Genomic DNA, 14,581 nt, shown 5'->3' on the forward strand with positions numbered 1-14,581 from the left:
TCCTTATAGAACGCCGTGGTCAGACCAGCAGGCCCCGGTGTCTTGTCAGATGGTAGACTCTTAATGACCTGCGCCACATCTCCAGCGTCTATCGGAAGGTCCATATATTCTCTGTGATTATGATTAAACCACACCAGTGCAATTGAATCCAGAAAGGATTCAACCCCCTCCGGACACGTCTCCTGGGTGCTGGTATATAATTTGGAGTAAAACTCAGAGAATGCCTCTACAATTTCCACTCTGTCATGAAGCAGCTCGCCAGCTGTTGTGCGCAGCTCATGAATGTATGTCGCGGGACGTGGCGGTTTCAACATACTGGCCAAGGCCTTCCTCCGTCTCCCACCCTCACCATATCGCCTCGCCTCCGTGTATGTCCCTAGAAATATAACCTCCCGCATCGCCTCCTCTTCATATGCCAATAACTTTGTTTTCAGCAGTCCCGCCACCTCCGACCCACAAGTATCAAAGAAGGTTCGTTCGAGCGTTTTTATATCGGTTTCCAGTGCTGCCAGGGTGCCCCGTATCGCCTTCAGCACCCCCACCTGCCGGGCAATACACTGGCCCCTAATTACGACCTTAAAAGCTTCCCACAGAGATGCCTCAGTAACGACCGATCCCGCATTGCGCTCGAAATAGTCAGTGATATCCGTCCTTATCTCCTCCTTAAAGGCATCATCAAGCAAGGCGTGAGGCGGGAGCCGCCACGAGAATGCAGGGAACGGGCAACCAGGGATTAGCAATTTCAACATGCAAGGGGCATGGTCTGACAGGGAACGGGGCATATGCTCTACCTGCACAGTCCACAGGGAGATGTCCCGCGACACCAGCCAGTAATCCAGGCGGGACCAAGCGCTGCAGTGAGCCGATATACAGGTGCCCTCCTTCACAGTCTCATGTCTGCCACGCCACACATCAACAAGTGCACCGTCTGACAGTATTTCCCTCAACGCGGAGCTTGCCAACGGGTTTAGTGTTCGGGCCACCCCCTTTCTGGCTGCTTTGTCATCCAGTACTGCATTGAAATCACCCCCCCCCCATATAATTGTATTGCAGCCCGTAGCTTTCACCTGCCCCCAAAGCTTATGGAAAAATGTGTCAGCGTTGGGACCATATACAGCCACAAATACCACCGCGACGCCACACACCAGGCCCTGAACCAAAACATATCTGCCTTCCGGGTCACATTGAACCGAGCCCTCCCTCCAGTCCATCCCACGTCGGATCAGTATCGCAACCCCGCGGGCATAGTTGGAATAAATAGCGGAGTAAACGTGCCCCCATCTAGTGTGTCGCAGTCTTTGGGCCGGGGCGGTGTTCAAGTGCGTTTTCTGCAATAGGCAGACATCCACACAATGATGCACCAGATATGCATGTACCAGCCTCGCCTTCCTATGATCATTTAGCCCCTGAACATTCCAGGTAAGACAGTTCAATGTTTTATCTACCCTGGGCATTTCCCACTAACCGTTTTAAAGTACAGCAAAGCATTTTGACAACGACCATTTCGTACGCAGAGGACACCAAACAGATAGCATACAATGAAAATCCTGGCATTGAACAAAAAACTAAACCCAACCATCCCACCCCCACCCACTCCAACCCCCCAACCGGGTCGTAAAATATCCATCCCCATACTATCCCCAAATAAACATTAAGTAAACGAGGGAACATTCCCGAGGGGGTGTAGCTATGCCGGCTTCTACCCTGTATGGAACAGGGTGGCCAGAAGATCTGCAGGGGATACGAGCCGCCCAAGACCTAATGATTGGGAGCTATATATGATATTAGATAGCAATGATTGAAGCACAGGGTCACACATTTTCACATCCCACACGAGCCGATAGGAGCTCCCAGTCAAGCAGGAGTCATTTCCCTATAGATGTACCATACGAGACCCATGATTAATCATTATCACTCAGCCTGCCGTCAACCGCCTCCGCCGCACCACGGGGCCGTTTTGTGGATTTACTTCCCACATGTTTGGCGAACTTCATCGCCGCCTTAGCGTCCGTAAATATGTGGGCGTACCCCTCATATGACACCTTTAGCTTAGCAGGGTAGAGGAGCGAGTACGGAATCTGTGCCTGCAGAAGAGCCCGCTTTGCTGGAAGAAATTCCCGGCAGGCAGCCTGGACAGCCGGGGTGAAGTCAGGGTAAAAAAGGAGCGCGCACATCGACTATTCCCAACTGTGGAGGTGTGAGGCATAGGCTGCGTCTACCCCGCAGCACACACGGCAGCGGGTCGTCTTCGTGTGCCCCTACACCTGGCACCTGCCTTCGTTGCAGGTGACCTCAGAGCATCCTCACATGCTGGAGTTAGGCTGTAGCTGTGTCCCCAACAGATTTTCGCTGAACCTCATGTAACGCAGGGGGGGCAACCACACAACACCCTCCTGCCGTCGCCAACCAGCAGGCAGGGCTACATCAGTGCTTGTTTACGTGCTCGCCACCTCCAACTATTCAGCCCACTTACTTCCACCGGCACATCGGTGCCTTCGCATCAGCCCCCAGTCGCTCCGTCGGCGTTTCCAAGGATCATGACAAGCGCGGCTCCCAGCCGAAGTGAGCAGCGTCGCAGCAGCGACGAGACACAAGGACGCCTGGTAACGCCCTCAGGCTGGCACACACCCCCGCTACAAGGGCATTAGTCGGCTCACACACAGCGCTCTCTGCAATCGTGAATCGGCGTTTGACGACCGCGAGCGAGCAAAATGACATCCCGACGAGACTTTTTCCTTGTTCGCGATCAGCAACATCAAGTTGCCGATCGCGAGCGTGGTAAATAAACCTCCCGGTGAGATTCTCAACGCGGGGAGGTCAGGTTTCTCATTGCGAGTGGTCGTGTATGCTCACGACCGCTCGCGATGAGAAACTACTAGTCTGCGTTGAGAAAGCTGCCGCTTGAGTAAAAATCTACTTGAGCGGCAGAAAACGACAGCTCGCACTGTGCAAGATACCGTTTTCAATGATTGCACAGTGCGGACAACCATCTGGCACTGTGCAATCATCGCGAACAGCGCACTACGCAGTTTGCGTAGTGCTACATGTATCTCGCGTAGTGCTACGTGTATCTTGCGTAGTGTGAAGTGTGCTACGCGTAGCGCTACTACGCGAACTATTCCCAGGGTTACATAAAACATACTCAGCAACAAGCTACAAGTGATGCCATATGTTAGGGGAAGTGGTGATATCTAATGCCCTCCTCCACAGGCGCCAGCAACTGCATGCACACATAGCAATCTTTTGCATCCATGGTGTCCACATACTCATACAATAACCTTGCGTACGCATTTATGGATAGGTCTACATGTAATAAGCGACTAATTTCTTCTCTCATGCCCCTATCTGATTTCAATGCACCCTCTCATGTCTGACATAGAAGGTGTAGATGTCCCTCATTTCCCCTTCCTCTACTGCAACATTGGGCTAGACCATGGATGTAAGGACCACTACAGTAATGACTATAATCACCCCTACTAGGATTGTATCCATCAAGCATTTCTGCCTCTGGTTCAAATTTCCAGACTCCATATTGAATCAGTTTTCCGACAAGGTGCAGCAGTGGAATCAACAAAGTATTTTCTTCTCACTTAATAGTTCTGTGCGCAAAGTTCTTACTGAATCCCTTTGGTAATCTGGACTTCTGTATTCATTTCAACAGTAATGATTTACAGTTCATCAACAGCCACCCAGCCCTCTTTCTTCTTCTTCTGAAAAATCCCAAAATGTTATTCTTCCACTCGGACCTAGGTTATCGTCTTTTAGAGCAATGATGACGTTAATTTCTCTCTCTTTATACAGTTCAATTTTCATCCTAGATCAGATCAGTGCCGAGGGTAGCAACAACAATTTGCAAAATCTCCATACAAAAAGCTGCCAGTTCTTGAGCTGAGGGCTGGCGGCCAAACGTTGGAAATGACAGTTGATTTAAGATCAGAATTCACAATCCACTCAGCCTTGGAGGATTTGGTACCATCAGAGTAAGAGCCTGAGGGCCTCAACTCCAGGGACTAACAGTTCAATGTCAATGATCAGTGTGGTCGGCCATGTCGCACTCTTCCAGACGCCAGTCTCCAGGACCTCCCTGATCCCTGCATCTGTGACCAGGTACATGTACTCTGGAGCAGTGTATTTCCGGCACAGCACTTTCTCTCTCTGCTCTCCATAAGCCTTCTTGACTTGGTTCTGTATCACTTTGATCAGATTCAGACGTTTCGGAGATGGGAGCGAGATCCCTTTCTGATATAAGCCTCAAATTTAGTCTTTTTCTTACTGGCCACTTCCCGCTTTCAGCTTCTGTTTTCCTCCTCCCCACCGTGCCTGTCCCACATCAGTCCGCTCCGCTGAATCAGACTCTAAACAACCCCAACAATCCCATCACCCTCAGAGTCTTTTCCCAGGATCTTGTACACTTTGATCTCTTTCAGATAGACCTGGTGAGCAGTCAGTCTCGGCAGGAACCCCTACAGCTTGGCTTGTCCCCTCTCCTGACCATGCTATCTTAGTTGGATTTCTCTGAATGAGAGGAGCTGTTTCTTCCAAGTGTTCTGGAACTCTGCGGGTGTGGGAGGTTTAGATCCAGTCCGGTAAGCCTCCACCCTTCATGGCTGTGCTCGTAACCAGATTCACTTGGTATGGACCTCACCACCATGCATCAAGGCAGTCCTCCTCACGTGCTTTCAAACCAACATCCAGTCCCCCAGGCTTAGGTCATGCAGGAGATTTTTTGAGGTGGGTGCAGTTGCAGACTCGACCTGGTGAGACACAGAACTCACCACATCAGCCAGTCCCTTGCAATAATCAAGAACCAAGTCATCTGTGATGTTTATCAATGCTGTAGCACGCACTCCAGGCAAACGTATCGCCCTCCCCATTAATATCTCATGGGGTGAAAGTTCTGTTCTCCTATCAGGAGTGCTACGCAAGCTCATCAGCACCAAGGGCAGCGCATCCGGCCATTTCAAAGACGTCGACGAGCAAACCTTTGGTACTCTCATCTTGATAGTCCAATATATCTGTTCCACCAGGCCAGATGCCTCCAGCCTGTAGCTACAATGCAGTCTCTGATCACCTTGTAAGGCGGCACACAACAGTTTCGTGATTTCACTGTGAAAGTGAGTTCCTCTGTCCGATTCGAATGAGGTTGGAAATCCAAAACCGTGGGATGACCTCTCTAAGCAACAACTTTGCTACTGTGAGACTGTTATGTTGTTATGTTATGTTAAATGGGACTTTTATAGCGCAACGGCTACTCCAAAGGAGTGTCCCGGCGCTTTTGTGCTCCAGACCACCTAGTTGGATACACCACCACCCAATGTGAAAAGACACACACCACAACCAAAACATACCTCAACCCATTGCACCTGGTCATCTCAATGAAGTACAACTATATTCTGTTAAAAGGACCTCCCGATCTCCCAATGTGACTCAAAGCAACCACAGTTTTCTTTCCTGCATTCATTTGCTGACACGTAGCACACCTATGACACTGCCTCAGCGTACACACGAAACCGTGGATTGAACAAGGTCTGCCGAAACACCCTCACCATAGCATCTCTTCCAAGGTGAACTGCTCCATGAATATGCCTCTCCATACGACTCAAACAATTGGGTAACACTGCGCTTTCATCCGCTGACACCCAAATGCCATCCCCTCTTTTCTCACAACCTGCTGTAATCCACTCTGCTTCTTCCTCTTTGGGGACCTTTCTTGGTGACACTTAACCTCATACCAGGTATCGGCGACAGCCAACATCATTCTGAGCTTGGTCTTTTCTGTGCTCTCTCCTACATACTCCCCATTGAAAAATACAAGCATGTATGGCACAAAAGCAAGCTACTTCATCGGCATAGCAGTTTCCCTTTGTTACATAATCCTCCCCTCTTCCATATGCTGCACATTTCACACCGCCACTTCCTTGGGCTTCTGCAAAGCCACTAACAGTTGTCGCACGTATTCTCCATTCCAGATAGGAGATCCCGATGACGTTAAGAACCCCCGATGTGACTACAACTGCCCGAAATCATGAACAACTCCAAACCCATACTCACTATTGGTGACAATAGTCATTGACTTCATCGGAGATGAGACATGGGCGTATCAGGGCAATGATTTCAGCCACTTGTGCAGAGTATACTCCTTGCAGCTTCCACAACTCCAGAAATGGTACAAACAGCAAAAGCTGCTCTCAAACAACCCTCATTGGCTCTTAAGCATGAACCATCAACAAAGAGAACGGGATCAGATTTGGGTACGGGTTCATTGACAATGTCGGGTCTGGGATTGGTAGAAAGTTCAGTCACATCCAAGCAGTCGTGTTCCTCACAATCTTCTCCTTCTATAGGTGAGAATGGCATCTGGGTAGCAGGATTCAGCATAGAACATCTTTTCAATGTGACATTTTCGGATGCCAATATAACCTGCTCATGCTTAGTAAGCCTGTTATTTGTCAAGTGCTGCGTTTTGGTTCTTGTCATCCAGAGTTCCATTGAGTGTGGAACATAGACAGTAAGAGGGTGGCCCATTACAATGCTTTCACATCTTTTAAAGCTGACACCGGTAGCGGCAACAGATCTTAGACATCCAGGCAACACAGAAGCTACCGGATCTAAGGTAGCTGAGAAATAAGCCACTGGTCTACGGGCACCCCCATGTGTCTTAGGGAGTACTGCTAGTACGCACCCTTTGCACTCAAGACAAAAGAGCGAAAACACTATGTTATAATCAGGAATTTAAAGAGCTGGAGCACGACAAAGGCTCTCTCAGTTCTCGGAGGCAACTAAACAGTTGTTATCCCATGGTACCAGATCACATACATTCTCGCGTGTCAACCTTAACAAACGTTTTGCCTTGAGGGAAAAAATTGGAATCCATTGCAGACAGTAGCTGACCATTCCGAAAAACATTCGGACTTCCTTTTGTGTCTTAGAAGTACCCATTTGCAAGATCACCTCTATGCAATTTGGTGGAACCTTTCACTTTCCTTTTCAATCTGATGACCCAGATACTAAACCCCAGGCAAAGAGTACTGAAGCTTGTTCTGAGACACCTTGTGTCCATTCTCTGTCAGGTGATTCAACAAAGTCACAGTATCTATCCTTCAAGCATTCTGTCTCTAAGGCAACCAGAAGATAGTCTATGTACTGAACAAGAACTGAATTCTGTGGCAGAACCAGACTCAAGATTCCTTTTCAAGATCTGTTTACAAATGGATGGACTTTTCGTATCTCCTTGTGGGATACGACACCATGTTAACACTCAGTTGCAAACCGAAAAGCAAATAAATATTGGCTTTCCTCACGGGGGAGCATAAAAAAAAATGTTTTACATAGGTCAATGACCATTAACCATTTTGCTTCACAAGGTATTTGGAACAAAATTACTGCTGGATTCGGTACCACAGGACAACATGAAATTACAATCTCATTAACTTTTCCCAGGTCCTGAACTATTCTGTATTTGCCACTGGGCTTCTGCAACCCCATAATAGGTGAATTACAGGGGCTTCCTCTTATCTCCTTCAGAATGCCTTGTGCAATCATAGACTAAATTATAAGTCTTAGTCCAGCCACAGTCTCCGGGGTCAATTTATACTGCAGCATACTTGGAAATTCAGTGTTTGGCTTGACCTGTACCTTTACTGGTTCAACTCCTCAAATCAGACTTCTCTCTTCACCAGTAAAATCCCATACCACAGGAGAGACCGAGTCCCTCAAATCAAATGGCAACACGTCCTTGGTCAGGACAATGAACATCTCCACACACAAATTCTGGCTTGCCATCTTGAAGGCAGCATCATCGTCACAAGTCTGTAACTCTACTACCTTTGGAGTACAATAGATGGTGCAATTTAACTTACATAAAAGATCACGTCCTAATAGGCAAACGGGGATCAAGTCACACACCACAAATTGGTGGCGATCCTGAAATGTTCCTATTCTCACAGGTAACTCATCTGTCAGTGGATTGGTCATTTTCTGATTAGTAACTCCTACCACCTGGATTGATTGTCAAGAGAGGGGCAGGTTGGGAAGCACTGCTGACCCTACAGTAGAACGGGCAGCACTAGTATCAATCAAGAATTTTAAGGGATGACTGTTAACATCTGCCTCCACAAACGGCCCACTCTGGTCTACCTCCAAGGCTGCTCCGAGGGTACAGCCTTCCTCCCCCCTCAGACACAGTTTCTGCAATAGGTCCGGAACAGAACGGTCTGATATTTCGATGAAAGGCATCTGTTGATACACATGATTGCCTGGGAAGATTCTCGGGGGATGAGGCACCTGTACTTGATGGTATGTACCTCCCCATACATGGACCTAGGTCTAGTCACTGTTCAAACCATCAGATACTTGGCCATTTTCCTCATATTGCATTTGATTAGCTGTGGTTAGGCGACAGTTGCACTTCCAATACCCGATCCTGTGACAATAATGACAGGCAGTGTTCCTCCTCGGGTTAGCCCACTCAACTCCTGTCCCAGGGTCCTTTCTTCTTCCTATCTCCTGTCCTGGAGGAGCTGCCATATTTTGTCTTGCTCTTTGACCACTCCCTTGTCTCCAACCCATCGTACCTCCATTCCCCCGCAATAGATGTGGGATCTCTGTATTCCTCAACTGCACGATCATCAGCTTATCCTTTATTTTCCTATGTTTGGAGTCTACTTCTTCGCTACAATACTTGGCATAACGCAGAATCTCGTCCACTGACTTCTGCCAACAGATCAAATGTTGCTGAATCATTAAACTAATCTCAGACCATAATCCCAACACAAATTTCAAGACAAACTGTCCCATGTCTTTCTGTTCCAAGGCATCTAACCCACTATGCTGTTTAAAGGCTAGCAGCAGTCTCTCGTAATAGTCATGTACTGACGCCTTGGGCACTTGGGTGGTATGATCAATCTTGAGCCAATCAATGCTTCGAGGGGCAACTTTAGATTGGAGCCATGTAATCACCTGCTCGTATTTTTTCATCACCTCAGGAGATGGGACATGCTTTACGGAATCTCTTTCTGGTTCTGCAGCGGACCACTCACTTGCATTTTTGTACGCCGCACACAAATCACCTGGGACCACAATGTCAAACAGGGGGTTCAAATCTATCCACAATACCTTTGAAATCTTCACAAACTGATCAACTTGCTTATACCATTCAGCCGAGAAAAATCATTTGTGAATGATGCCAAATCACCCCTGCTCCAAGATACATGCGCATACCCTCCGTTCGGCACCTCTCGCAATGGGTAATTCCCTACTTTCTCCGTTCCTCCTCTGGGGGCGGAGTGTCTCCTATCCATTTTTCTTGGACCACCTGTCTTCCCATCTATCCAACTCTTTCCATGCACGTATTCCTATTACTAGTTCTCGAATATGGGCTTTCAACCCTACTATTCTCTTTTCTTCCAATTCCTGATCATTGTAATTTAACCTGTGATTTTCCTGTAACATTTTTGCTTGTCAAATCCACATCATACGTCAGTGCCAACTGAACTAACATCTCATGAGCTCGCTTTGCCTTCCTAGTGACATTCTTGGCAAAAAATAACAGCTCATCTTGATCATATAGGTCTTTTCTTTCCAACTGTAGGTTTCCATCGATCACCTCATCTACTTCTGCCTTCAATTTCAGTACATCTAATAATTTTGCCTTCATTGCAACCTTGAGCATTCCCTGATCTGTTACATTACACTGTCCTTCCCGGTCACAACTTTGACTTCCCCATCGATCCTCCGACCCTGCATTTGGGAACCCAAATTGTGTTCTAGATGCCGGTTGTCTCATTCCTATCTCAGCTGACCTCATAGTCTGTCTCACTGGTGGGTCCCACATGCTTATTTCTGACCTAGAATTTGTCAGTCTACCGGTTCATCTTGGTTCTGACCCAATGTATACCCTTGAAGGGTCTGCCGTCGTTGGCAGTAGAGTACTAGCTTCCACAAGTGGCAAAGGTACACACGTCCCTTCCATTGTAATGCCTCCTCCAGAGATAGTTTCTTCTCCCATTCCCATCAGTTGCTGACCCACGCTTTCTCCTGTGCTCGGATTATATATCGAGACCACAGGTCCAATGTTAACCAGCACCGTGAGGGCTTCTGGTAACCACATGTCACAGTCGGCTCCCCTCATTTCAGGATTCCCAACTACTAACCTTCCTGACCCCTCGGATCCCATTGAGATCTTTCTCACTACTTTAGTATTGGGGCCTATTGGAGCCAAACCCACTCCTTCTAGGTTTCCTTCTGGTATTTCTCATGTCCCCTCCTAAGACTGAGGGTTATAAGGTGGAGGACACTCTGCTAATAGTCTATCCAACGGGCTATCTTCTGTGACACTGTCATCTTCTGTATTTCCTGTTTGTGCACCTGCTCCTTGTACTAACAGTGGGTACAATATTTCGGCCTCAATGGTATCCACCCTCCATGTATTCAACTGAGCATCACACCTCACATCCTGATATGACTTCATTGCCTCTCTCATCCTTCCCTGGGAGTTTTCTCTCTGCTTCACTTGTGCTGCCTGCATCCATGCATCTAATGCCTCAAATTGTGTGGGTCTGGGTGGGGGTTTTAACGAAGACATCACTCCCCTTAATTGATACAACACATCCACATCGAACTGACCTATAATGTGGAAAAGCGAATTCTTCCTCTTTTCTGTAATGTTATGCCTATTTTGGAGCCACGCTATTGTATGAAGCCCTACGATTGTTGCCATGTAATGTGCCGGGGTATCCACTGGTGGGGCTTCTTCCCCTACCCGAGTCACCACCCCAAAATCTCCTCTATATATATCTCGCAATACCTTAAACATCTCATTTTCAAATTTGATTGTTCCAAGACACAATTTTCCTTTCCAACTTCCGCCGAGAACCCTCCAATCCCAGTGCAGTGTGACACCGACCGGCCTATCACAGTGCAGCGCACTCCGACGTCACCTTTCCCTCTTTGCAGAGGCTCACCCTCCTTCACAATCTCACCAAGTGCATTCACTCTCATTTTCATACAACCAAGTACCTATTTACACTAAATTTACTAAACCAAGTAACCGCCTCTCCAGCAGTAACAGTAACTTTGTTACAGAAAACCAAGTAATTGTCTGTCATCTAAAAGATCGATAGTATACACTCTCTCAAGAACATTCGTACCCCATGACCCATAACCTGTGTCAGTCACTCAAATCGCTGTAGTCTACCCCTAGCACCCAAGGTTTTCCACACAGACTGTTAAATCCACTCACACAAAGGTTCCTATCACAAGTGAGCCGTCTATAGCGCTCCATGACACCCCCATCAATGATTAGACAATTACAGCACAAAGCTATTCCGGGATCTTGGACTTCTCTTGAGTCTGCTTTCCAAAAACCTCCTGATCTGCACGTGTTCGGACCAGTAAACCGATAAACTCACAGAGGCCGATTCACAGAACTAATCTGAGATAAAATCCTAACCTTACAACTTTTGGTATTCACAGAAGACATTATGTAGTAGTAGTAAAGTTAGGAGTCCTAACTTTACTACTACTAAATGCCTTCTGTGAATACCAGAAGTAGTAAGTTATGGATTTTATTCCAGATTCGCTAAGTGAATTGGCCCCACATTCACTCAACTATCATTCCAACTCTGCGAGACATCACACAATCACTTTACCGCAATCTAACACACACATCACTATTCGTACTCACGCTACCACTGTCTCCACCATACCATCAATTTCTGCTGACCTCCGTCACCGCAAGTTGTCCTCTGCTCTCAATCATGGGGCTCCATTTTGGGCTATATGGGTCAAATTCTGTTCTAGGTTTTCCTGGATTCTCCCCTCACTTCTAGAGGCAACCATCCACTTCTGCTACCAATTTATGGGGCTGGATTCCATGTTCTAAATTTACTTAGGAACACCTGGCCAATAGTCTTTGTTGCCTGCTAAGAAAGTGTAGAGGGGAGAAATACAATTTACGAATACTACATTTCCCTTCCCCTTGTGACCAAAGGACTACAGACTCTTAATTCAATTTTTGCTAATTTATTATAAGGCCAAAAATAGAAGATGATAGACTAACTTCAATATAGAAGTATGAAGCTGCATGAATACTAATACAGAGCCAAGCCTACAAAAATAGTTCATTAGGCACCATAGGCACAGAACAATAAATTCCAATATCAGAACGCAACTGTGTATAGACACTGCGTCCAACTCCCTTTTCATTTGTATTTCCAGAATTAAAAGAATAATCTGTCCCTACTCTACTTCTAGAGTGACATCCCTGCCTAGCTTCCCAGATGAATTCCCCTCAAAATGTGTCAGCACTTGTTGACTTCCTATGAAGTACATTCACGTTAAATGGGTCAGGGGGCGTAAACCTACGGAGCTTGTTCTAAGATGCTCCCTTTCCTCAGTCCAAAGCAGAAGTTCTCCAATACTGTCCCTGTACCTAATACAAAGAGACAAAGTTACACCCCTAGCAGGTGACGTGGTAAGCTATTCTGTGAGCACCTCCTTTGGGTTACTTTCCACAAACTCCAATTCATTTGAGCTTTGATGACCTTGGTTCCCAGGTTTCACCAGGCACAAACCGGTGTCCTCCCTTTTCTCTGTTCAAGCTCAAAGACATTCCTCTTCTCCCATGTATCTTCTTAAATCTAAGATAACAAGGTTGAATTCCTGCACCTGGAGTGGGGGCAAAAGGAAACTTCTACACACACATAAATTCTAATTAACTTGTTACTTGAGAGCAGAAAAGGGGCAACAAAATTAAGAAAAACAAAAGTTATGCCTACAAGATTGGCTAACCTAAGAATGTTCTGTAATACACACCCGTCTCTATGCAAATCTTCGATAAACAGTGGATACATTTATTTTGCATAATATTCATAATGCACATGCATAATTACATGATTTCTCTAAACACCCGCGTAATCCTAATAATTCCTGTATATAGCATTACAAATGTCATTCTACTGTTTTAATATGGAGATATAAGCTTCACTCATAACACGCATTACAGCAAAACAGAATGAGTGCAGTTCCTCCATGAGTATAATGCACCCTTACAAATTTGAAGAGCCCCGAGCGCACTATCAGTGTATGTACATAATATTTAGCTTAGAATCACAACCATGTCCCACCAGACCATATATACATGTTGGTTCTCATATACCATCTTTATTCCATTGTACCAACAACAAGCTGACATGATATCCGAAACAGAGCAAATCAAATATGGGGGAACAACCTTTACAACGCAACTTTTACAACGCACTACCATTACAACGCATTTTTTACAACGCATAATCCATTACAACGCATGATATTACAACGCATGACACTACAACGCATTTTTAAAAACTACCATTACAACGCATTCCATTACAACGCATACTACCATTACAACGCATACCATTACAACGCATAATATTACACTATACTATCCAACACTTACCCTACTGATGCACCCCCTGGAGTTAGAATAGTAATTTTTACCCCTATACTATCCAACACTTACCCTACTGATGCACCCCCTGGAGTTAGAATAGTAATTTTTACCCCTATACTATCCAACACTTACTCTACTGATGCACCCCCTGGAGTTAGAATAGTAATTTTTACCCCTATACTATCCAACACTTACCCTACTGATGCACCCCCTGGAGTTAGAATAGTAATTTTTACCCCTATACTATCCAACACTTACCCTACTGATGCACCCCCTGGAGTTAGAATAGTAATTTTTACCCCTATACTATCCAACACTTTCCCTACTGTTGCACCCCCTGGAGTTAGAATAGTAATTTTTACCCCTACACTATCCAACACTTACCCTACTGTTGCACCCCCTGCAGTTAGAATAGTAATTTTTACCCCTACACTATCCAACACTTACCCTACTGTTGCACCCCCTGGAGTTAGAATAGTAATTTTTACCCCTACACTATCCAACACTTACCCTACTGTTGCACCCCCTGGAGTTAGAATAGTAATTTTTACCCCTATACTATCTAATACTTACCTTAAATGTAATTTAATATTATGCATTGTAATGGTATGCGTTGTAAAGGTAGTATGCGTTGTAATGGTAGTGCGTTGTAAAGGTATTTTTTTAAAATGCGTTGTAGTGTCATGCGTTGTAATGTCATGCGTTGTAATGGATTATGCGTTGTAAAAAATGCGTTGTAAGTGCATGCGTTGTAATAGTGTGCGTTGTAACGTCATACATCCCAAATATGACACCAAGAATCTGTGCCAGTGATTAAATTTTCTGTTGCAAACCTTAACATGGAAGGACAGTATACATCAGACAATTTCCTATTGAATAGGCAAAATAAAATTGGCTAATGTCATCAGCTGGAGCTATATCACCTAGCTCACAAAAGGAATCCCGCACCAATAACTTGAATATAGACACACATGACAGTACAGCATTTTTTGATCACAGGATCCTTCCAATCCATTGTTCCAGTATCTGTCGGAATGTCACAACTAAATTTCCATGGTATGCCACAAGCACTTTGCCCTACAATGAGGACCATTTTCACCCTGTTTAATTTTTTCATGTTTACTTCAGTCAATTCACAACTCAAAAACT

This window comes from Triturus cristatus, chromosome 9, assembly GCF_964204655.1.
Source record: "Triturus cristatus chromosome 9, aTriCri1.1, whole genome shotgun sequence".
NCBI lineage: Eukaryota > Metazoa > Chordata > Amphibia > Caudata > Salamandridae > Triturus > Triturus cristatus.